The sequence below is a fragment of the Equus asinus genome, unplaced genomic scaffold, assembly GCF_041296235.1.
Source record: "Equus asinus isolate D_3611 breed Donkey unplaced genomic scaffold, EquAss-T2T_v2 contig_816, whole genome shotgun sequence".
Classification (NCBI taxonomy): Eukaryota; Metazoa; Chordata; class Mammalia; order Perissodactyla; family Equidae; genus Equus; species Equus asinus.
Window position 1 is genome coordinate 8,007,391 of NW_027225534.1, and position 22,395 is coordinate 8,029,785.

Below are 22,395 nucleotides of genomic sequence, written 5' to 3' on the forward strand. Positions count from 1 at the left end.
TCCATTGGCCTAGAGCTGCCAGGCCCAAACGGCTGCCTTGTGTCCAAAGGGAGAGAGAGGCCCCAAGGCATCTTGCTTCCAGCTCTGTGGGAAGCTAAAGCAACTGGCTCTCCACAGTGCTCTCACAGCCTACCGGGAACATCTCTTACCAAGGCCTGTGAAACGCAGTTTCTTGGCAGGCCTGATCTGGCTGAAGTAGAACTCCTGCTCTGGGCGTGCTACTTTGGCCTAGAGCTGCCAGGCCCAAAGGGCCGCCTTGTTTCCAAAGGGGCTGAGAGTCCCCAAAGCATCTTGCTTCCAAATCTTTGGGAAGCTAAGAAACAACTGGCTCTGCACAGTGCTCTCACAGCCTACCGGCAACGTGACAGAGAAAGGCCTGTGAGACGCAGTTTCTTGGAAGGCCTGATCTGGCTGAGGTAGAACTTGTGCTCTGGGTGTGCTACTTTGGCCTAGAGCTGCCAGGCACAAAGGCTGCTTTGTTTCCAAAGGGGGAGAGAGGCCCCAAATCATGTTGCTTCCAGCTGTTTTTGAAGCTAAGAAACAACTCGCTCTGCCAGGTACTCTTACAGCCTTCCGGGAACACCTCTTACGAAGGCCTGTGAAAAGCAGTTTCTTGGCAGGCCTGATCTGGCTGAGGTAGAACTTCTGCTCTGGGTGTGCTCCATTGCCCTAGAGCTGAAAGGCCCAAAGGGCTGCCTTGTTTCCAAAGGGGGAGAGAGGCCCCAAAGCATCTTGCTTCCACCTCTTGGGAAGCTAAGAAACAACTGGCTGTGCCCAGTGCTCTTATAGCCTAAGAGAACATCTCTTATCAAGGCCTGGGAAACGCACTGTCTAGGCAGGCCTGATCTGGAAGAAGTAGAACTTCGGCTCTGGTTGTGCTCCATTGCCCTAGAGCTGCCAGACCCAACGTGCTGCCTTGTTTCCAAAGGGGCAGAGAGGCCCCAAAGCGTCTTGCTTCCAGCTGTTTGGGAAACAAGGAAACAACTGGCTCTGCACCGTGCTCTCACAGCCTACCGGGAACGTCACATACAAAGGCCTCTGAAATGCAGTTCCTTGGCAGGCCTGATGTGGCTGAAGTAGGACTTCTGCTCTGGGTGTGCTCCATTGGCCTAGAGCTGAAAGGCCCAAAGGTCGCCCTTGTTGGCAAAGGGGCAGGGAGCCCCCAAAGCATCTTGCTTCCAGCTCTTTGGGAAGCTAAGAAACAAATGGCTCTGCCCAGTGCTCTAACAGAGTACCGGGAACATCTCTTACCAAAGCCTTTGAAACGCAGTTTCTTGGCAGGCCTTATCTGGCTGAGGTAGAACTTCTGCTCTGGGTGTGCTCCATTGGCCTAGAGCTGCCTGGCCCAAAGGTCGGCCTTGTTTGCAAAGGGGATGAGAGGCCCCAAAGCATCTTGCTTCCAGCTCTTCGGGAAGCTAAGAAACATCTGGCGTTGCCCAGTGCTCTTACAGCCTACCGGGAACATCTCTTACCAAGGCCTGTGAAACGCAGTTTGTTGGTGGCCTGAACTGGCCGAAGTAGAGCTTCTGCTCAGGGTGTGCTCCATTGGCCTAGAGCTGCCTGGCCCATAGGGCCGCCTTGTTTGCAAAGGGGATGAGAGGCCCCAAAGCATCTTGCTTCCAGCTCTTCGGGAAGCTAAGAAACATCTGGCGTTGCCCAGTGCTCTTACAGCCTACCGGGAACATCTCTTACCAAGGCCTGTGAAACGCAGTTTGTTGGTGGCCTGAACTGGCCCAAGTAGAACTTCTGCTCTGGGTGTGCTCCACTGGGCTAGAGCTACCTGCCCCAAAGGGCTGCCTTGAGTCCAAAGTGAGAGAGTGGCACCAAAGCTTCTTGCTTCCAGCTCTTCGGGAAGCTAAGAAACATCTGGCGTTGCCCAGTGCTCTTACAGCCTACCGGGAACATCTCTTACCAAGGCCTGTGAAACGCCGTTTCCTGGCAGTCCTGATTTGGCTGAAGTAGAACTTCTGCTCTGGGTGTGCTCCATTGCCCTAGAGCTGCCAGGCACAAGGTGCTGCCTTGTTTCCAAAGGGGCAGAGAGTCCCCAAAGCATCTTGCTTCCAAATCTTTGGGAAGCTAAGAAACAACTGGCTCTGCACAGTGCTCTCACAGCCTACCGGCAACGTGACAGAGAAAGGCCTGTGAGACGCAGTTTCTTGGAAGGCCTGATCTGGCTGAGGTAGAACTTCTGCTCTGGGTGTACTCCATTGGCCTAGGGCTGCCAGGCCCAAAGGGCTGCCTTTATTTCCAAAGTGTGAGAGAGGCCCCAAAGCATCTTGCTTCCTGCTCTCTGGGAAGCTAAAACAACTGGCTCTGCACAGTGCTCTCAAAGCCAACCGGGAACGTCACATACAAAGGCCTGTGAAACGCAGCTTCTTGACAGGCCTTATCTGGCTGAGGTAGAACTTGTGCTCTGGGTGTGCTACTTTGGCCTAGAGCTGCCAGGCACAAAGGCTGCTTTGTTTCCAAAGGGGGAGAGAGGCCCCAAATCATGTTGCTTCCAGCTGTTTTTGAAGCTAAGAAACAACTCGCTCTGCCAGGTACTCTTACAGCCTTCCGGGAACACCTCTTACGAAGGCCTGTGAAAAGCAGTTTCTTGGCAGGCCTGATCTGGCTGAGGTAGAACTTCTGCTCTGGGTGTGCTCCATTGCCCTAGAGCTGAAAGGCCCAAAGGGCTGCCTTGTTTCCAAAGGGGGAGAGAGGCCCCAAAGCATCTTGCTTCCAGCTCTTCGGGAAGCTAAGAAACATCTGGCGTTGCCCAGTGCTCTTACAGCCTACCGGGAACATCTCTTACCAAGGCCTGTGAAACGCAGTTTGTTGGTGGCCTGAACTGGCCGAAGTAGAGCTTCTGCTCTGGGTGTGCTCCATTGGCCTAGAGCTGCCTGGCCCATAGGGCCGCCTTGTTTGCAAAGGGGATGAGAGGCCCCAAAGCATCTTGCTTCCAGCTCTTCGGGAAGCTAAGAAACATCTGGCGTTGCCCAGTGCTCTTACAGCCTACCGGGAACATCTCTTACCAAGGCCTGTGAAACGCCGTTTCCTGGCAGGCCTGATTTGGCTGAAGTAGAACTTCTGCTCTGGGTGTGCTCCATTGCCCTAGAGCTGCCAGGCCCAAGGTGCTGCCTTGTTTCCAAAGGGGCAGAGAGGCCCCAAAGCATCTTGCTTCCAGCTCTCTGGGAAGCTAAGAACCAACTCGCTCTGCCCCGTGCTCTTACAGCCTACCGGGAACATGTCTTTGAAAGGCCTGTGAAACGCAGTTTCTTGGCAGGCCTCATCTGGCTGAAGTAGAACTCCGGCTCTGGGTGTGCTCCATTGCCCTAGAGCTGCCAGGCCCAAAGTGCTGCCCTGTTTCCAAGGGGCAGAGAGGCCCAAAGCATCTTGCTTCCCGGTCTTTGCGAAGCTAAGACACAACTGGCTCTGCCCAGTGCTCTTACACCTACCGCGAACATCTCTTACCAAGGCCTGTCAAACGCTCTTTCTTTGCAGGCCTGATCAGGCTGAAGTAGAACTCCTGCTCTGCGTGTGCTCCATTGGCCTAGAGCTTCCCGACCCAAAAGGCTGCCTTGTTCCCAAACGGGCAGAGGGGTCCCAAGCATCTTGCTTCCAGCTTTTCAGGAAGGTAAGAAACAACTGGCTCTGCCCAGTGCTCTTACAGCCTACCGGGAACATCTCTTACCAAGGCCTGTGAAACGCAGTTTCCTGGCAGGCCTGATCTGGCTGAAGTAGAACTTCTGCTCTGGGTGTGCTCCATTGCCCTAGAGCTGCCAGGCCCAAAGGGCTGCCTTGTTTCCAAAGACGGAGAGTGGACCCAAAGCATCTTGCTCCCAGCTCTTCGGGAAGCTAAGAAACAGCTGGCTCTGCCCAGTGCTCTTACAGCCTAAGAGAACATCTCTTTGAAAGGCCTGTGAAACGCAGTTTCTTGGCAGGCCTGACCTGGCTGAAGAAGAACTTCTGTTCTGGTTGTGCTACATAGGCCTAGAGCTACCAGGACCTAAGGGCTACCTTGTTTCCAAAGGGTGAGAGAGGCCCCAAAGCATCTTGCCTCCAGCACTTTGGGAAGCTAAAAAACAACTGGTTCTGCCCAGTGCTCTCACAGCCTACCGTGAACATCTCTTACCAAGGGCTGTGAAACGCAGTTTCTGGGCAGGACTGATCTGCCTGAAGTAGAACTTCTGCTGTGGGTGTGCTCCATTGGCCTAGAGCTGCCAGGCCCAAACGGCTGCCTTGTGTCCAAAGGGAGAGAGAGGCCCCAAGGCATCTTGCTTCCAGCTCTGTGGGAAGCTAAAGCAACTGGCTCTCCACAGTGCTCTCACAGCCTACCGGGAACATCTCTTACCAAGGCCTGTGAAACGCAGTTTCTTGGCAGGCCTGATCTGGCTGAAGTAGAACTCCTGCTCTGGGCGTGCTACTTTGGCCAAGAGCTGCCAGGCCCAAAGGGCCGCCTTGTTTCCAAAGGGGCTGAGAGTCCCCAAAGCATCTTGCTTCCAAATCTTTGGGAAGCTAAGAAACAACTGGCTCTGCACAGTGCTCTCACAGCCTACCGGCAACGTGACAGAGAAAGGCCTGTGAGACGCAGTTTCTTGGAAGGCCTGATCTGGCTGAGGTAGAACTTCTGCTCTGGGTGTACTCCATTGGCCTAGGGCTGCCAGGCCCAAAGGGCTGCCTTTATTTCCAAAGTGTGAGAGAGGCCCCAAAGCATCTTGCTTCCTGCTCTCTGGGAAGCTAAAACAATTGGCTCTGCACAGTGCTCTCAAAGCCAACCGGGAACGTCACATACAAAGGCCTGTGAAACGCAGCTTCTTGACAGGCCTTATCTGGCTGAGGTAGAACTTGTGCTCTGGGTGTGCTACTTTGGCCTAGAGCTGCCAGGCACAAAGGCTGCTTTGTTTCCAAAGGGGGAGAGAGGCCCCAAATCATGTTGCTTCCAGCTGTTTTTGAAGCTAAGAAACAACTCGCTCTGCCAGGTACTCTTACAGCCTTCCGGGAACACCTCTTACGAAGGCCTGTGAAAAGCAGTTTCTTGGCAGGCCTGATCTGGCTGAGGTAGAACTTCTGCTCTGGGTGTGCTCCATTGGCCTAGAGCTGAAAGGCCCAAAGGGCTGCCTTGTTTCCAAAGGGGGAGAGAGGCCCCAAAGCATCTTGCTTCCACCTCTTGGGAAGCTAAGAAACAACTGGCTGTGCCCAGTGCTCTTATAGCCTAAGAGAACATCTCTTATCAAGGCCTGTGAAACGCACTGTCTAGGCAGGCCTGATCTGGAAGAAGTAGAACTTCGGCTCTGGTTGTGCTCCATTGCCCTAGAGCTGCCAGACCCAACGTGCTGCCTTGTTTCCAAAGGGGCAGAGAGGCCCCAAAGCGTCTTGCTTCCAGCTGTTTGGGAAACAAGGAAACAACTGGCTCTGCACCGTGCTCTCACAGCCTACCGGGAACGTCACATACAAAGGCCTCTGAAACGCAGTTCCTTGGCAGGCCTGATCTGGCTGAAGTAGGACTTCTGCTCTGGGTGTGCTCCATTGGCCTAGAGCTGAAAGGCCCAAAGGTCGCCCTTGTTGGCAAAGGGGCAGGGAGCCCCCAAAGCATCTTGCTTCCAGCTCTTTGGGAAGCTAAGAAACAAATGGCTCTGCCCAGTGCTCTAACAGAGTACCGGGAACATCTCTTACCAAAGCCTTTGAAACGCAGTTTCTTGGCAGGCCTTATCTGGCTGAGGTAGAACTTCTGCTCTGGGTGTGCTCCATTGGCCTAGAGCTGCCTGGCCCAAAGGTCGGCCTTGTTTGCAAAGGGGATGAGAGGCCCCAAAGCATCTTGCTTCCAGCTCTTCGGGAAGCTAAGAAACATCTGGCGTTGCCCAGTGCTCTTACAGCCTACCGGGAACATCTCTTACCAAGGCCTGTGAAACGCAGTTTGTTGGTGGCCTGAACTGGCCCAAGTAGAACTTCTGCTCTGGGTGTGCTCCACTGGCGTAGAGCTACCTGCCCCAAAGGGCTGCCTTGAGTCCAAAGTGAGAGAGTGGCACCAAAGCTTCTCGCTTCCAGCTCTTCGGGAAGCTAAGAAACATCTGGCGTTGCCCAGTGCTCTTACAGCCTACCGGGAACATCTCTTACCAAGGCCTGTGAAACGCCATTTCCTGGCAGGCCTGATTTGGCTGAAGTAGAACTTCTGCTCTGGGTGTGCTCCATTGCCCTAGAGCTGCCAGGCCCAAGGTGCTGCCTTGTTTCCAAAGGGGCAGAGAGGCCCCAAAGCATCTTGCTTCCAGCTCTCTGGGAAGCTAAGAACCAACTCGCTCTGCCCCGTGCTCTTACAGCCTACCGGGAACATGTCTTTGAAAGGCCTGTGAAACGCAGTTTCTTGGCAGGCCTCATCTGGCTGAAGTAGAACTCCGGCTCTGGGTGTGCTCCACTGCCCTAGAGCTGCCAGGCCCAAAGTGCTGCCCTGTTTCCAAGGGGCAGAGAGGCCCAAAGCATCTTGCTTCCCGGTCTTTGCGAAGCTAAGACACAACTGGCTCTGCCCAGTGCTCTTACACCTACCGGGAACATCTCTTACCAAGGCCTGTCAAACGCTGTTTCTTTGCAGGCCTGATCAGGCTGTAGTAGAACTCCTGCTCTGCGTGTGCTCCATTGGCCTAGAGCTTCCCGACCCAAAAGGCTGCCTTGTTCCCAAACGGGCAGAGGGGTCCCAAGCATCTTGCTTCCAGCTTTTCAGGAAGGTAAGAAACAACTGGCTCTGCCCAGTGCTCTTACAGCCTACCGGGAACATCTCTTACCAAGGCCTGTGAAATGCAGTTTCCTGGCAGGCCTGATCTGGCTGAAGTAGAACTTCTGCTCTGGGTGTGCTCCATTGCCCTAGAGCTGCCAGGCCTAAAGGGCTGCCTTGTTTCCAAAGACGGAGAGTGGACCCAAAGCATCTTGCTCCCAGCTCTTCGGGAAGCTAAGAAACAGCTGGCTCTGCCCAGTGCTCTTACAGCCTAAGAGAACATCTCTTTGAAAGGCCTGTGAAACGCAGTTTCTTGGCAGGCCTGACCTGGCTGAAGTAGAACTTCTGTTCTGGTTGTGCTACATAGGCCTAGAGCTACCAGGACCTAAAGGCTGCCTTGTTTCCAAAGGGTGAGAGAGGCCCCAAAGCATCTTGCCTCCAGCACTTTGGGAAGCTAAAAAACAACTGGTTCTGCCCAGTGCTCTCACAGCCTACCGTGAACATCTCTTACCAAGGGCTGTGAAACGCAGTTTCTGGGCAGGACTGATCTGCCTGAAGTAGAACTTCTGCTGTGGGTGTGCTCCATTGGCCTAGAGCTGCCAGGCCCAAACGGCTGCCTTGTGTCCAAAGGGAGAGAGAGGCCCCAAAGCATCTTGCTTCCAGCTCTGTGGGAAGCTAAAGCAACTGGCTCTCCACAGTGCTCTCACAGCCTACCGGGAACATCTCTTACCAAGGCCTGTGAAACGCAGTTTCTTGGCAGGCCTGATCTGGCTGAAGTAGAACTCCTGCTCTGGGCGTGCTACTTTGGCCTAGAGCTGCCAGGCCCAAAGGGCCGCCTTGTTTCCAAAGGGGCTGAGAGTCCCCAAAGCATCTTGCTTCCAAATCTTTGGGAAGCTAAGAAACAACTGGCTCTGCACAGTGCTCTCACAGCCTACCGGCAACGTGACAGAGAAAGGCCTGTGAGACGCAGTTTCTTGGAAGGCCTGATCTGGCTGAGGTAGAACTTGTGCTCTGGGTGTGCTACTTTGGCCTAGAGCTGCCAGGCACAAAGGCTGCTTTGTTTCCAAAGGGGGAGAGAGGCCCCAAATCATGTTGCTTCCAGCTGTTTTTGAAGCTAAGAAACAACTCGCTCTGCCAGGTACTCTTACAGCCTTCCGGGAACACCTCTTACGAAGGCCTGTGAAAAGCAGTTTCTTGGCAGGCCTGATCTGGCTGAGGTAGAACTTCTGCTCTGGGTGTGCTCCATTGCCCTAGAGCTGAAAGGCCCAAAGGGCTGCCTTGTTTCCAAAGGGGGAGAGAGGCCCCAAAGCATCTTGCTTCCACCTCTTGGGAAGCTAAGAAACAACTGGCTGTGCCCAGTGCTCTTATAGCCTAAGAGAACATCTCTTATCAAGGCCTGTGAAACGCACTGTCTAGGCAGGCCTGATCTGGAAGAAGCGGAACTTCGGCTCTGGTTGTGCTCCATTGCCCTAGAGCTGCCAGACCCAACGTGCTGCCTTGTTTCCAAAGGGGCAGAGAGGCCCCAAAGCGTCTTGCTTCCAGCTGTTTGGGAAACAAGGAAACAACTGGCTCTGCACCGTGCTCTCACAGCCTACCGGGAACGTCACATACAAAGGCCTCTGAAACGCAGTTCCTTGGCAGGCCTGATCTGGCTGAAGTAGGACTTCTGCTCTGGGTGTGCTCCATTGGCCTAGAGCTGAAAGGCCCAAAGGTCGCCCTTGTTGGCAAAGGGGCAGGGAGCCCCCAAAGCATCTTGCTTCCAGCTCTTTGGGAAGCTAAGAAACAAATGGCTCTGCCCAGTGCTCTAACAGAGTACCGGGAACATCTCTTACCAAAGCCTTTGAAACGCAGTTTCTTGGCAGGCCTTATCTGGCTGAGGTAGAACTTCTGCTCTGGGTGTGCTCCATTGGCCTAGAGCTGCCTGGCCCAAAGGTCGGCCTTGTTTGCAAAGGGGATGAGAGGCCCCAAAGCATCTTGCTTCCAGCTCTTCGGGAAGCTAAGAAACATCTGGCGTTGCCCAGTGCTCTTACAGCCTACCGGGAACATCTCTTACCAAGGCCTGTGAAACGCAGTTTGTTGGTGGCCTGAACGGGCCGAAGTAGAGCTTCTGCTCAGGGTGTGCTCCATTGGCCTAGAGCTGCCTGGCCCATAGGGCCGCCTTGTTTGCAAAGGGGATGAGAGGCCCCAAAGCATCTTGCTTCCAGCTCTTCGGGAAGCTAAGAAACATCTGGCGTTGCCCAGTGCTCTTAAAGCCTACCGGGAACATCTCTTACCAAGGCCTGTGAAACGCAGTTTGTTGGTGGCCTGAACTGGCCCAAGTAGAACTTCTGCTCTGGGTGTGCTCCACTGGGCTAGAGCTACCTGCCCCAAAGGGCTGCCTTGAGTCCAAAGTGAGAGAGTGGCACCAAAGCTTCTTGCTTCCAGCTCTTCGGGAAGCTAAGAAACATCTGGCGTTGCCCAGTGCTCTTACAGCCTACCGGGAACATCTCTTACCAAGGCCTGTGAAACGCCGTTTCCTGGCAGTCCTGATTTGGCTGAAGTAGAACTTCTGCTCTGGGTGTGCTCCATTGCCCTAGAGCTGCCAGGCCCAAGGTGCTGCCTTGTTTCCAAAGGGGCAGAGAGTCCCCAAAGCATCTTGCTTCCAAATCTTTGGGAAGCTAAGAAACAACTGGCTCTGCACAGTGCTCTCACAGCCTACCGGCAACGTGACAGAGAAAGGCCTGTGAGACGCAGTTTCTTGGAAGGCCTGATCTGGCTGAGGTAGAACTTCTGCTCTGGGTGTACTCCATTGGCCTAGGGCTGCCAGGCCCAAAGGGCTGCCTTTATTTCCAAAGTGTGAGAGAGGCCCCAAAGCATCTTGCTTCCTGCTCTCTGGGAAGCTAAAACAACTGGCTCTGCACAGTGCTCTCAAAGCCAACCGGGAACGTCACATACAAAGGCCTGTGAAACGCAGCTTCTTGACAGGCCTTATCTGGCTGAGGTAGAACTTGTGCTCTGGGTGTGCTACTTTGGCCTAGAGCTGCCAGGCACAAAGGCTGCTTTGTTTCCAAAGGGGGAGAGAGGCCCCAAATCATGTTGCTTCCAGCTGTTTTTGAAGCTAAGAAACAACTCGCTCTGCCAGGTACTCTTACAGCCTTCCGGGAACACCTCTTACGAAGGCCTGTGAAAAGCAGTTTCTTGGCAGGCCTGATCGGGCTGAGGTAGAACTTCTGCTCTGGGTGTGCTCCATTGCCCTAGAGCTGAAAGGCCCAAAGGGCTGCCTTGTTTCCAAAGGGGGAGAGAGGCCCCAAAGCATCTTGCTTCCAGCTCTTCGGGAAGCTAAGAAACATCTGGCGTTGCCCAGTGCTCTTACAGCCTACCGGGAACATCTCTTACCAAGGCCTGTGAAACGCAGTTTGTTGGTGGCCTGAACTGGCCGAAGTAGAGCTTCTGCTCTGGGTGTGCTCCATTGGCCTAGAGCTGCCTGGCCCATAGGGCCGCCTTGTTTGCAATGGGATGAGAGGCCCCAAAGCATCTTGCTTCCAGCTCTTCGGGAAGCTAAGAAACATCTGGCGTTGCCCAGTGCTCTTACAGCCTACCGGGAACATCTCTTACCAAGGCCTGTGAAACGCAGTTTGTTGGTGGCCTGAACTGGCCGAAGTAGAACGTCTGCTGCGTGTGCTCCACTGGCCTAGAGCTACCTGCCCCAAAGGGCTGCCTTGATTCCAAAGTGAGAGAGTGGCACCAAAGCATCTTGCTTCCAGCTCTTCGGGAAGCTAAGAAACATCTGGCGTTGCCCAGTGCTCTTACAGCCTACCGGGAACATCTCTTACCAAGGCCTGTGAAACGCCGTTTCCTGGCAGGCCTGATTTGGCTGAAGTAGAACTTCTGCTCTGGGTGTGCTCCATTGCCCTAGAGCTGCCAGGCCCAAGGTGCTGCCTTGTTTCCAAAGGGGCAGAGAGGCCCCAAAGCATCTTGCTTCCAGCTCTCTGGGAAGCTAAGAACCAACTCGCTCTGCCCCGTGCTCTTACAGCCTACCGGGAACATGTCTTTGAAAGGCCTGTGAAACACAGTTTCTTGGCAGGCCTCATCTGGCTGAAGTAGAACTCCGGCTCTGGGTGTGCTCCATTGCCCTAGAGCTGCCAGGCCCAAAGTGCTGCCCTGTTTCCAAGGGGCAGAGAGGCCCAAAGCATCTTGCTTCCCGGTCTTTGCGAAGCTAAGACACAACTGGCTCTGCCCAGTGCTCTTACACCTACCGCGAACATCTCTTACCAAGGCCTGTCAAACGCTCTTTCTTTGCAGGCCTGATCAGGCTGAAGTAGAACTCCTGCTCTGCGTGTGCTCCATTGGCCTAGAGCTTCCCGACCCAAAAGGCTGCCTTGTTCCCAAACGGGCAGAGGGGTCCCAAGCATCTTGCTTCCAGCTTTTCAGGAAGGTAAGAAACAACTGGCTCTGCCCAGTGCTCTTACAGCCTACCGGGAACATCTCTTACCAAGGCCTGTGAAACGCAGTTTCCTGGCAGGCCTGATCTGGCTGAAGTAGAACTTCTGCTCTGGGTGTGCTCCATTGCCCTAGAGCTGCCAGGCCCAAAGGGCTGCCTTGTTTCCAAAGACGGAGAGTGGACCCAAAGCATCTTGCTCCCAGCTCTTCGGGAAGCTAAGAAACAGCTGGCTCTGCCCAGTGCTCTTACAGCCTAAGAGAACATCTCTTTGAAAGGCCTGTGAAACGCAGTTTCTTGGCAGGCCTGACCTGGCTGAAGAAGAACTTCTGTTCTGGTTGTGCTACATAGGCCTAGAGCTACCAGGACCTAAGGGCTGCCTTGTTTCCAAAGGGTGAGAGAGGCCCCAAAGCATCTTGCCTCCAGCACTTTGGGAAGCTAAAAAACAACTGGTTCTGCCCAGTGCTCTCACAGCCTACCGTGAACATCTCTTACCAAGGGCTGTGAAACGCAGTTTCTGGGCAGGACTGATCTGCCTGAAGTAGAACTTCTGCTGTGGGTGTGCTCCATTGGCCTAGAGCTGCCAGGCCCAAACGGCTGCCTTGTGTCCAAAGGGAGAGAGAGGCCCCAAGGCATCTTGCTTCCAGCTCTGTGGGAAGCTAAAGCAACTGGCTCTCCACAGTGCTCTCACAGCCTACCGGGAACATCTCTTACCAAGGCCTGTGAAACGCAGTTTCTTGGCAGGCCTGATCTGGCTGAAGTAGAACTCCTGCTCTGGGCGTGCTACTTTGGCCAAGAGCTGCCAGGCCCAAAGGGCCGCCTTGTTTCCAAAGGGGCTGAGAGTCCCCAAAGCATCTTGCTTCCAAATCTTTGGGAAGCTAAGAAACAACTGGCTCTGCACAGTGCTCTCACAGCCTACCGGCAACGTGACAGAGAAAGGCCTGTGAGACGCAGTTTCTTGGAAGGCCTGATCTGGCTGAGGTAGAACTTCTGCTCTGGGTGTACTCCATTGGCCTAGGGCTGCCAGGCCCAAAGGGCTGCCTTTATTTCCAAAGTGTGAGAGAGGCCCCAAAGCATCTTGCTTCCTGCTCTCTGGGAAGCTAAAACAATTGGCTCTGCACAGTGCTCTCAAAGCCAACCGGGAACGTCACATACAAAGGCCTGTGAAACGCAGCTTCTTGACAGGCCTTATCTGGCTGAGGTAGAACTTGTGCTCTGGGTGTGCTACTTTGGCCTAGAGCTGCCAGGCACAAAGGCTGCTTTGTTTCCAAAGGGGGAGAGAGGCCCCAAATCATGTTGCTTCCAGCTGTTTTTGAAGCTAAGAAACAACTCGCTCTGCCAGGTACTCTTACAGCCTTCCGGGAACACCTCTTACGAAGGCCTGTGAAAAGCAGTTTCTTGGCAGGCCTGATCTGGCTGAGGTAGAACTTCTGCTCTGGGTGTGCTCCATTGCCCTAGAGCTGAAAGGCCCAAAGGGCTGCCTTGTTTCCAAAGGGGGAGAGAGGCCCCAAAGCATCTTGCTTCCACCTCTTGGGAAGCTAAGAAACAACTGGCTGTGCCCAGTGCTCTTATAGCCTAAGAGAACATCTCTTATCAAGGCCTGGGAAACGCACTGTCTAGGCAGGCCTGATCTGGAAGAAGTAGAACTTCGGCTCTGGTTGTGCTCCATTGCCCTAGAGCTGCCAGACCCAACGTGCTGCCTTGTTTCCAAAGGGGCAGAGAGGCCCCAAAGCGTCTTGCTTCCAGCTGTTTGGGAAACAAGGAAACAACTGGCTCTGCACCGTGCTCTCACAGCCTACCGGGAACGTCACATACAAAGGCCTCTGAAACGCAGTTCCTTGGCAGGCCTGATCTGGCTGAAGTAGGACTTCTGCTCTGGGTGTGCTCCATTGGCCTAGAGCTGAAAGGCCCAAAGGTCGCCCTTGTTGGCAAAGGGGCAGGGAGCCCCCAAAGCATCTTGCTTCCAGCTCTTTGGGAAGCTAAGAAACAAATGGCTCTGCCCAGTGCTCTAACAGAGTACCGGGAACATCTCTTACCAAAGCCTTTGAAACACAGTTTCTTGGCAGGCCTTATCTGGCTGAGGTAGAACTTCTGCTCTGGGTGTGCTCCATTGGCCTAGAGCTGCCTGGCCCAAAGGTCGGCCTTGTTTGCAAAGGGGATGAGAGGCCCCAAAGCATCTTGCTTCCAGCTCTTCGGGAAGCTAAGAAACATCTGGCGTTGCCCAGTGCTCTTACAGCCTACCGGGAACATCTCTTACCAAGGCCTGTGAAACGCAGTTTGTTGGTGGCCTGAACTGGCCCAAGTAGAACTTCTGCTCTGGGTGTGCTCCACTGGGCTAGAGCTACCTGCCCCAAAGGGCTGCCTTGAGTCCAAAGTGAGAGAGTGGCACCAAAGCTTCTTGCTTCCAGCTCTTCGGGAAGCTAAGAAACATCTGGCGTTGCCCAGTGCTCTTACAGCCTACCGGGAACATCTCTTACCAAGGCCTGTGAAACGCCGTTTCCTGGCAGTCCTGATTTGGCTGAAGTAGAACTTCTGCTCTGGGTGTGCTCCATTGCCCTAGAGCTGCCAGGCCCAAGGTGCTGCCTTGTTTCCAAAGGGGCAGAGAGTCCCCAAAGCATCTTGCTTCCAAATCTTTGGGAAGCTAAGAAACAACTGGCTCTGCACAGTGCTCTCACAGCCTACCGGCAACGTGACAGAGAAAGGCCTGTGAGACGCAGTTTCTTGGAAGGCCTGATCTGGCTGAGGTAGAACTTCTGCTCTGGGTGTACTCCATTGGCCTAGGGCTGCCAGGCCCAAAGGGCTGCCTTTATTTCCAAAGTGTGAGAGAGGCCCCAAAGCATCTTGCTTCCTGCTCTCTGGGAAGCTAAAACAACTGGCTCTGCACAGTGCTCTCAAAGCCAACCGGGAACGTCACATACAAAGGCCTGTGAAACGCAGCTTCTTGACAGGCCTTATCTGGCTGAGGTAGAACTTGTGGTCTGGGTGTGCTACTTTGGCCTAGAGCTGCCAGGCACAAAGGCTGCTTTGTTTCCAAAGGGGGAGAGAGGCCCCAAATCATGTTGCTTCCAGCTGTTTTTGAAGCTAAGAAACAACTCGCTCTGCCAGGTACTCTTACAGCCTTCCGGGAACACCTCTTACGAAGGCCTGTGAAAAGCAGTTTCTTGGCAGGCCTGATCTGGCTGAGGTAGAACTTCTGCTCTGGGTGTGCTCCATTGCCCTAGAGCTGAAAGGCCCAAAGGGCTGCCTTGTTTCCAAAGGGGGAGAGAGGCCCCAAAGCATCTTGCTTCCAGCTCTTCGGGAAGCTAAGAAACATCTGGCGTTGCCCAGTGCTCTTACAGCCTACCGGGAACATCTCTTACCAAGGCCTGTGAAACGCAGTTTGTTGGTGGCCTGAACTGGCCGAAGTAGAGCTTCTGCTCTGGGTGTGCTCCATTGGCCTAGAGCTGCCTGGCCCATAGGGCCGCCTTGTTTGCAATGGGATGAGAGGCCCCAAAGCATCTTGCTTCCAGCTCTTCGGGAAGCTAAGAAACATCTGGCGTTGCCCAGTGCTCTTACAGCCTACCGGGAACATCTCTTACCAAGGCCTGTGAAACGCAGTTTGTTGGTGGCCTGAACTGGCCGAAGTAGAACGTCTGCTGCGTGTGCTCCACTGGCCTAGAGCTACCTGCCCCAAAGGGCTGCCTTGATTCCAAAGTGAGAGAGTGGCACCAAAGCATCTTGCTTCCAGCTCTTCGGGAAGCTAAGAAACATCTGGCGTTGCCCAGTGCTCTTACAGCCTACCGGGAACATCTCTTACCAAGGCCTGTGAAACGCCGTTTCCTGGCAGGCCTGATTTGGCTGAAGTAGAACTTCTGCTCTGGGTGTGCTCCATTGCCCTAGAGCTGCCAGGCCCAAGGTGCTGCCTTGTTTCCAAAGGGGCAGAGAGGCCCCAAAGCATCTTGCTTCCAGCTCTCTGGGAAGCTAAGAACCAACTCGCTCTGCCCCGTGCTCTTACAGCCTACCGGGAACATGTCTTTGAAAGGCCTGTGAAACGCAGTTTCTTGGCAGGCCTCATCTGGCTGAAGTAGAACTCCGGCTCTGGGTGTGCTCCATTGCCCTAGAGCTGCCAGGCCCAAAGTGCTGCCCTGTTTCCAAGGGGCAGAGAGGCCCAAAGCATCTTGCTTCCCGGTCTTTGCGAAGCTAAGACACAACTGGCTCTGCCCAGTGCTCTTACACCTACCGCGAACATCTCTTACCAAGGCCTGTCAAACGCTCTTTCTTTGCAGGCCTGATCAGGCTGAAGTAGAACTCCTGCTCTGCGTGTGCTCCATTGGCCTAGAGCTTCCCGACCCAAAAGGCTGCCTTGTTCCCAAACGGGCAGAGGGGTCCCAAGCATCTTGCTTCCAGCTTTTCAGGAAGGTAAGAAACAACTGGCTCTGCCCAGTGCTCTTACAGCCTACCGGGAACATCTCTTACCAAGGCCTGTGAAACGCAGTTTCCTGGCAGGCCTGATCTGGCTGAAGTAGAACTTCTGCTCTGGGTGTGCTCCATTGCCCTAGAGCTGCCAGGCCCAAAGGGCTGCCTTGTTTCCAAAGACGGAGAGTGGACCCAAAGCATCTTGCTCCCAGCTCTTCGGGAAGCTAAGAAACAGCTGGCTCTGCCCAGTGCTCTTACAGCCTAAGAGAACATCTCTTTGAAAGGCCTGTGAAACGCAGTTTCTTGGCAGGCCTGACCTGGCTGAAGAAGAACTTCTGTTCTGGTTGTGCTACATAGGCCTAGAGCTACCAGGACCTAAGGGCTGCCTTGTTTCCAAAGGGTGAGAGAGGCCCCAAAGCATCTTGCCTCCAGCACTTTGGGAAGCTAAAAAACAACTGGTTCTGCCCAGTGCTCTCACAGCCTACCGTGAACATCTCTTACCAAGGGCTGTGAAACGCAGTTTCTGGGCAGGACTGATCTGCCTGAAGTAGAACTTCTGCTGTGGGTGTGCTCCATTGGCCTAGAGCTGCCAGGCCCAAACGGCTGCCTTGTGTCCAAAGGGAGAGAGAGGCCCCAAGGCATCTTGCTTCCAGCTCTGTGGGAAGCTAAAGCAACTGGCTCTCCACAGTGCTCTCACAGCCTACCGGGAACATCTCTTACCAAGGCCTGTGAAACGCAGTTTCTTGGCAGGCCTGATCTGGCTGAAGTAGAACTCCTGCTCTGGGCGTGCTACTTTGGCCAAGAGCTGCCAGGCCCAAAGGGCCGCCTTGTTTCCAAAGGGGCTGAGAGTCCCCAAAGCATCTTGCTTCCAAATCTTTGGGAAGCTAAGAAACAACTGGCTCTGCACAGTGCTCTCACAGCCTACCGGCAACGTGACAGAGAAAGGCCTGTGAGACGCAGTTTCTTGGAAGGCCTGATCTGGCTGAGGTAGAACTTCTGCTCTGGGTGTACTCCATTGGCCTAGGGCTGCCAGGCCCAAAGGGCTGCCTTTATTTCCAAAGTGTGAGAGAGGCCCCAAAGCATCTTGCTTCCTGCTCTCTGGGAAGCTAAAACAATTGGCTCTGCACAGTGCTCTCAAAGCCAACCGGGAACGTCACATACAAAGGCCTGTGAAACGCAGCTTCTTGACAGGCCTTATCTGGCTGAGGTAGAACTTGTGCTCTGGGTGTGCTACTTTGGCCTAGAGCTGCCAGGCACAAAGGCTGCTTTGTTTCCAAAGGGGGAGAGAGGCCCCAAATCATGTTGCTTCCAGCTGTTTTTGAAGCTAAGAAACAACTCGCTCTGCCAGGTACTCTTACAGCCTTCCGGGAACACCTCTTACGAAGGCCTGTGAAAAGCAGTTTCTTGGCAGGCCTGATCTGGCTGAGGTAGAACTTCTGCTCTGGGTGTGCTCCATTGCCCTAGAGCTGAAAGGCCCAAAGGGCTGCCTTGTTTCCAAAGGGGGAGAGAGGCCCCAAAGCATCTTGCTTCCACCTCTTGGGAAGCTAAGAAACAACTGGCTGTGCCCAGTGCTCTTATAGCCTAAGAGAACATCTCTTATCAAGGCCTGGGAAACGCACTGTCTAGGCAGGCCTGATCTGGAAGAAGTAGAACTTCGGCTCTGGTTGTGCTCCATTGCCCTAGAGCTGCCAGACCCAACGTGCTGCCTTGTTTCCAAAGGGGCAGAGAGGCCCCAAAGCGTCTTGCTTCCAGCTGTTTGGGAAACAAGGAAACAACTGGCTCTGCACCGTGCTCTCACAGCCTACCGGGAACGTCACATACAAAGGCCTCTGAAACGCAGTTCCTTGGCAGGCCTGATCTGGCTGAAGTAGGACTTCTGCTCTGGGTGTGCTCCATTGGCCTAGAGCTGAAAGGCCCAAAGGTCGCCCTTGTTGGCAAAGGGGCAGGGAGCCCCCAAAGCATCTTGCTTCCAGCTCTTTGGGAAGCTAAGAAACAAATGGCTCTGCCCAGTGCTCTAACAGAGTACCGGGAACATCTCTTACCAAAGCCTTTGAAACACAGTTTCTTGGCAGGCCTTATCTGGCTGAGGTAGAACTTCTGCTCTGGGTGTGCTCCATTGGCCTAGAGCTGCCTGGCCCAAAGGTCGGCCTTGTTTGCAAAGGGGATGAGAGGCCCCAAAGCATCTTGCTTCCAGCTCTTCGGGAAGCTAAGAAACATCTGGCGTTGCCCAGTGCTCTTACAGCCTACCGGGAACATCTCTTACCAAGGCCTGTGAAACGCAGTTTGTTGGTGGCCTGAACTGGCCCAAGTAGAACTTCTGCTCTGGGTGTGCTCCACTGGGCTAGAGCTACCTGCCCCAAAGGGCTGCCTTGAGTCCAAAGTGAGAGAGTGGCACCAAAGCTTCTTGCTTCCAGCTCTTCGGGAAGCTAAGAAACATCTGGCGTTGCCCAGTGCTCTTACAGCCTACCGGGAACATCTCTTACCAAGGCCTGTGAAACGCCGTTTCCTGGCAGTCCTGATTTGGCTGAAGTAGAACTTCTGCTCTGGGTGTGCTCCATTGCCCTAGAGCTGCCAGGCCCAAGGTGCTGCCTTGTTTCCAAAGGGGCAGAGAGTCCCCAAAGCATCTTGCTTCCAAATCTTTGGGAAGCTAAGAAACAACTGGCTCTGCACAGTGCTCTCACAGCCTACCGGCAACGTGACAGAGAAAGGCCTGTGAGACGCAGTTTCTTGGAAGGCCTGATCTGGCTGAGGTAGAACTTCTGCTCTGGGTGTACTCCATTGGCCTAGGGCTGCCAGGCCCAAAGGGCTGCCTTTATTTCCAAAGTGTGAGAGAGGCCCCAAAGCATCTTGCTTCCTGCTCTCTGGGAAGCTAAAACAACTGGCTCTGCACAGTGCTCTCAAAGCCAACCGGGAACGTCACATACAAAGGCCTGTGAAACGCAGCTTCTTGACAGGCCTTATCTGGCTGAGGTAGAACTTGTGGTCTGGGTGTGCTACTTTGGCCTAGAGCTGCCAGGCACAAAGGCTGCTTTGTTTCCAAAGGGGGAGAGAGGCCCCAAATCATGTTGCTTCCAGCTGTTTTTGAAGCTAAGAAACAACTCGCTCTGCCAGGTACTCTTACAGCCTTCCGGGAACACCTCTTACGAAGGCCTGTGAAAAGCAGTTTCTTGGCAGGCCTGATCTGGCTGAGGTAGACCTTCTGCTCTGGGTGTGCTCCATTGCCCTAGAGCTGAAAGGCCCAAAGGGCTGCCTTGTTTCCAAAGGGGGAGAGAGGCCCCAAAGCATCTTGCTTCCAGCTCTTCGGGAAGCTAAGAAACATCTGGCGTTGCCCAGTGCTCTTACAGCCTACCGGGAACATCTCTTACCAAGGCCTGTGAAACGCAGTTTGTTGGTGGCCTGAACTGGCCGAAGTAGAGCTTCTGCTCTGGGTGTGCTCCATTGGCCTAGAGCTGCCTGGCCCATAGGGCCGCCTTGTTTGCAATGGGATGAGAGGCCCCAAAGCATCTTGCTTCCAGCTCTTCGGGAAGCTAAGAAACATCTGGCGTTGCCCAGTGCTCTTACAGCCTACCGGGAACATCTCTTACCAAGGCCTGTGAAACGCAGTTTGTTGGTGGCCTGAACTGGCCGAAGTAGAACGTCTGCTGCGTGTGCTCCACTGGCCTAGAGCTACCTGCCCCAAAGGGCTGCCTTGATTCCAAAGTGAGAGAGTGGCACCAAAGCATCTTGCTTCCAGCTCTTCGGGAAGCTAAGAAACATCTGGCGTTGCCCAGTGCTCTTACAGCCTACCGGGAACATCTCTTACCAAGGCCTGTGAAACGCCGTTTCCTGGCAGGCCTGATTTGGCTGAAGTAGAACTTCTGCTCTGGGTGTGCTCCATTGCCCTAGAGCTGCCAGGCCCAAGGTGCTGCCTTGTTTCCAAAGGGGCAGAGAGGCCCCAAAGCATCTTGCTTCCAGCTCTCTGGGAAGCTAAGAACCAACTCGCTCTGCCCCGTGCTCTTACAGCCTACCGGGAACATGTCTTTGAAAGGCCTGTGAAACGCAGTTTCTTGGCAGGCCTCATCTGGCTGAAGTAGAACTCCGGCTCTGGGTGTGCTCCATTGCCCTAGAGCTGCCAGGCCCAAAGTGCTGCCCTGTTTCCAAGGGGCAGAGAGGCCCAAAGCATCTTGCTTCCCGGTCTTTGCGAAGCTAAGACACAACTGGCTCTGCCCAGTGCTCTTACACCTACCGCGAACATCTCTTACCAAGGCCTGTCAAACGCTCTTTCTTTGCAGGCCTGATCAGGCTGAAGTAGAACTCCTGCTCTGCGTGTGCTCCATTGGCCTAGAGCTTCCCGACCCAAAAGGCTGCCTTGTTCCCAAACGGGCAGAGGGGTCCCAAGCATCTTGCTTCCAGCTTTTCAGGAAGGTAAGAAACAACTGGCTCTGCCCAGTGCTCTTACAGCCTACCGGGAACATCTCTTACCAAGGCCTGTGAAACGCAGTTTCCTGGCAGGCCTGATCTGGCTGAAGTAGAACTTCTGCTCTGGGTGTGCTCCATTGCCCTAGAGCTGCCAGGCCCAAAGGGCTGCCTTGTTTCCAAAGACGGAGAGTGGACCCAAAGCATCTTGCTCCCAGCTCTTCGGGAAGCTAAGAAACAGCTGGCTCTGCCCAGTGCTCTTACAGCCTAAGAGAACATCTCTTTGAAAGGCCTGTGAAACGCAGTTTCTTGGCAGGCCTGACCTGGCTGAAGAAGAACTTCTGTTCTGGTTGTGCTACATAGGCCTAGAGCTACCAGGACCTAAGGGCTGCCTTGTTTCCAAAGGGTGAGAGAGGCCCCAAAGCATCTTGCCTCCAGCACTTTGGGAAGCTAAAAAACAACTGGTTCTGCCCAGTGCTCTCACAGCCTACCGTGAACATCTCTTACCAAGGGCTGTGAAACGCAGTTTCTGGGCAGGACTGATCTGCCTGAAGTAGAACTTCTGCTGTGGGTGTGCTCCATTGGCCTAGAGCTGCCAGGCCCAAACGGCTGCCTTGTGTCCAAAGGGAGAGAGAGGCCCCAAGGCATCTTGCTTCCAGCTCTGTGGGAAGCTAAAGCAACTGGCTCTCCACAGTGCTCTCACAGCCTACAGGGAACATCTCTTACCAAGGCCTGTGAAACGCAGTTTCTTGGCAGGCCTGATCTGGCTGAAGTAGAACTCCTGCTCTGGGCGTGCTACTTTGGCCAAGAGCTGCCAGGCCCAAAGGGCCGCCTTGTTTCCAAAGGGGCTGAGAGTCCCCAAAGCATCTTGCTTCCAAATCTTTGGGAAGCTAAGAAACAACTGGCTCTGCACAGTGCTCTCACAGCCTACCGGCAACGTGACAGAGAAAGGCCTGTGAGACGCAGTTTCTTGGAAGGCCTGATCTGGCTGAGGTAGAACTTCTGCTCTGGGTGTACTCCATTGGCCTAGGGCTGCCAGGCCCAAAGGGCTGCCTTTATTTCCAAAGTGTGAGAGAGGCCCCAAAGCATCTTGCTTCCTGCTCTCTGGGAAGCTAAAACAATTGGCTCTGCACAGTGCTCTCAAAGCCAACCGGGAACGTCACATACAAAGGCCTGTGAAACGCAGCTTCTTGACAGGCCTTATCTGGCTGAGGTAGAACTTGTGCTCTGGGTGTGCTACTTTGGCCTAGAGCTGCCAGGCACAAAGGCTGCTTTGTTTCCAAAGGGGGAGAGAGGCCCCAAATCATGTTGCTTCCAGCTGTTTTTGAAGCTAAGAAACAACTCGCTCTGCCAGGTACTCTTACAGCCTTCCGGGAACACCTCTTACGAAGGCCTGTGAAAAGCAGTTTCTTGGCAGGCCTGATCTGGCTGAGGTAGAACTTCTGCTCTGGGTGTGCTCCATTGCCCTAGAGCTGAAAGGCCCAAAGGGCTGCCTTGTTTCCAAAGGGGGAGAGAGGCCCCAAAGCATCTTGCTTCCACCTCTTGGGAAGCTAAGAAACAACTGGCTGTGCCCAGTGCTCTTATAGCCTAAGAGAACATCTCTTATCAAGGCCTGGGAAACGCACTGTCTAGGCAGGCCTGATCTGGAAGAAGTAGAACTTCGGCTCTGGTTGTGCTCCATTGCCCTAGAGCTGCCAGACCCAACGTGCTGCCTTGTTTCCAAAGGGGCAGAGAGGCCCCAAAGCGTCTTGCTTCCAGCTGTTTGGGAAACAAGGAAACAACTGGCTCTGCACCATGCTCTCACAGCCTACCGGGAACGTCACATACAAAGGCCTCTGAAACGCAGTTCCTTGGCAGGCCTGATCTGGCTGAAGTAGGACTTCTGCTCTGGGTGTGCTCCATTGGCCTAGAGCTGAAAGGCCCAAAGGTCGCCCTTGTTGGCAAAGGGGCAGGGAGCCCCCAAAGCATCTTGCTTCCAGCTCTTTGGGAAGCTAAGAAACAAATGGCTCTGCCCAGTGCTCTAACAGAGTACCGGGAACATCTCTTACCAAAGCCTTTGAAACACAGTTTCTTGGCAGGCCTTATCTGGCTGAGGTAGAACTTCTGCTCTGGGTGTGCTCCATTGGCCTAGAGCTGCCTGGCCCAAAGGTCGGCCTTGTTTGCAAAGGGGATGAGAGGCCCCAAAGCATCTTGCTTCCAGCTCTTCGGGAAGCTAAGAAACATCTGGCGTTGCCCAGTGCTCTTACAGCCTACCGGGAACATCTCTTACCAAGGCCTGTGAAACACAGTTTGTTGGTGGCCTGAACTGGCCGAAGTAGAACTTCTGCTCTGGGTGTGCTCCATTGGCCTAGAGCTGCCAGGCCCAAGGTGCTGCCTTGTTTCCAAAGGGGCAGAGAGGCCCCAAAGCATCTTGCTTCCAGCTCTCTGGGAAGCTAAGAACCAACTCGCTCTGCCCCGTGCTCTTACAGCCTACCGGGAACATGTCTTTGAAAGGCCTGTGAAA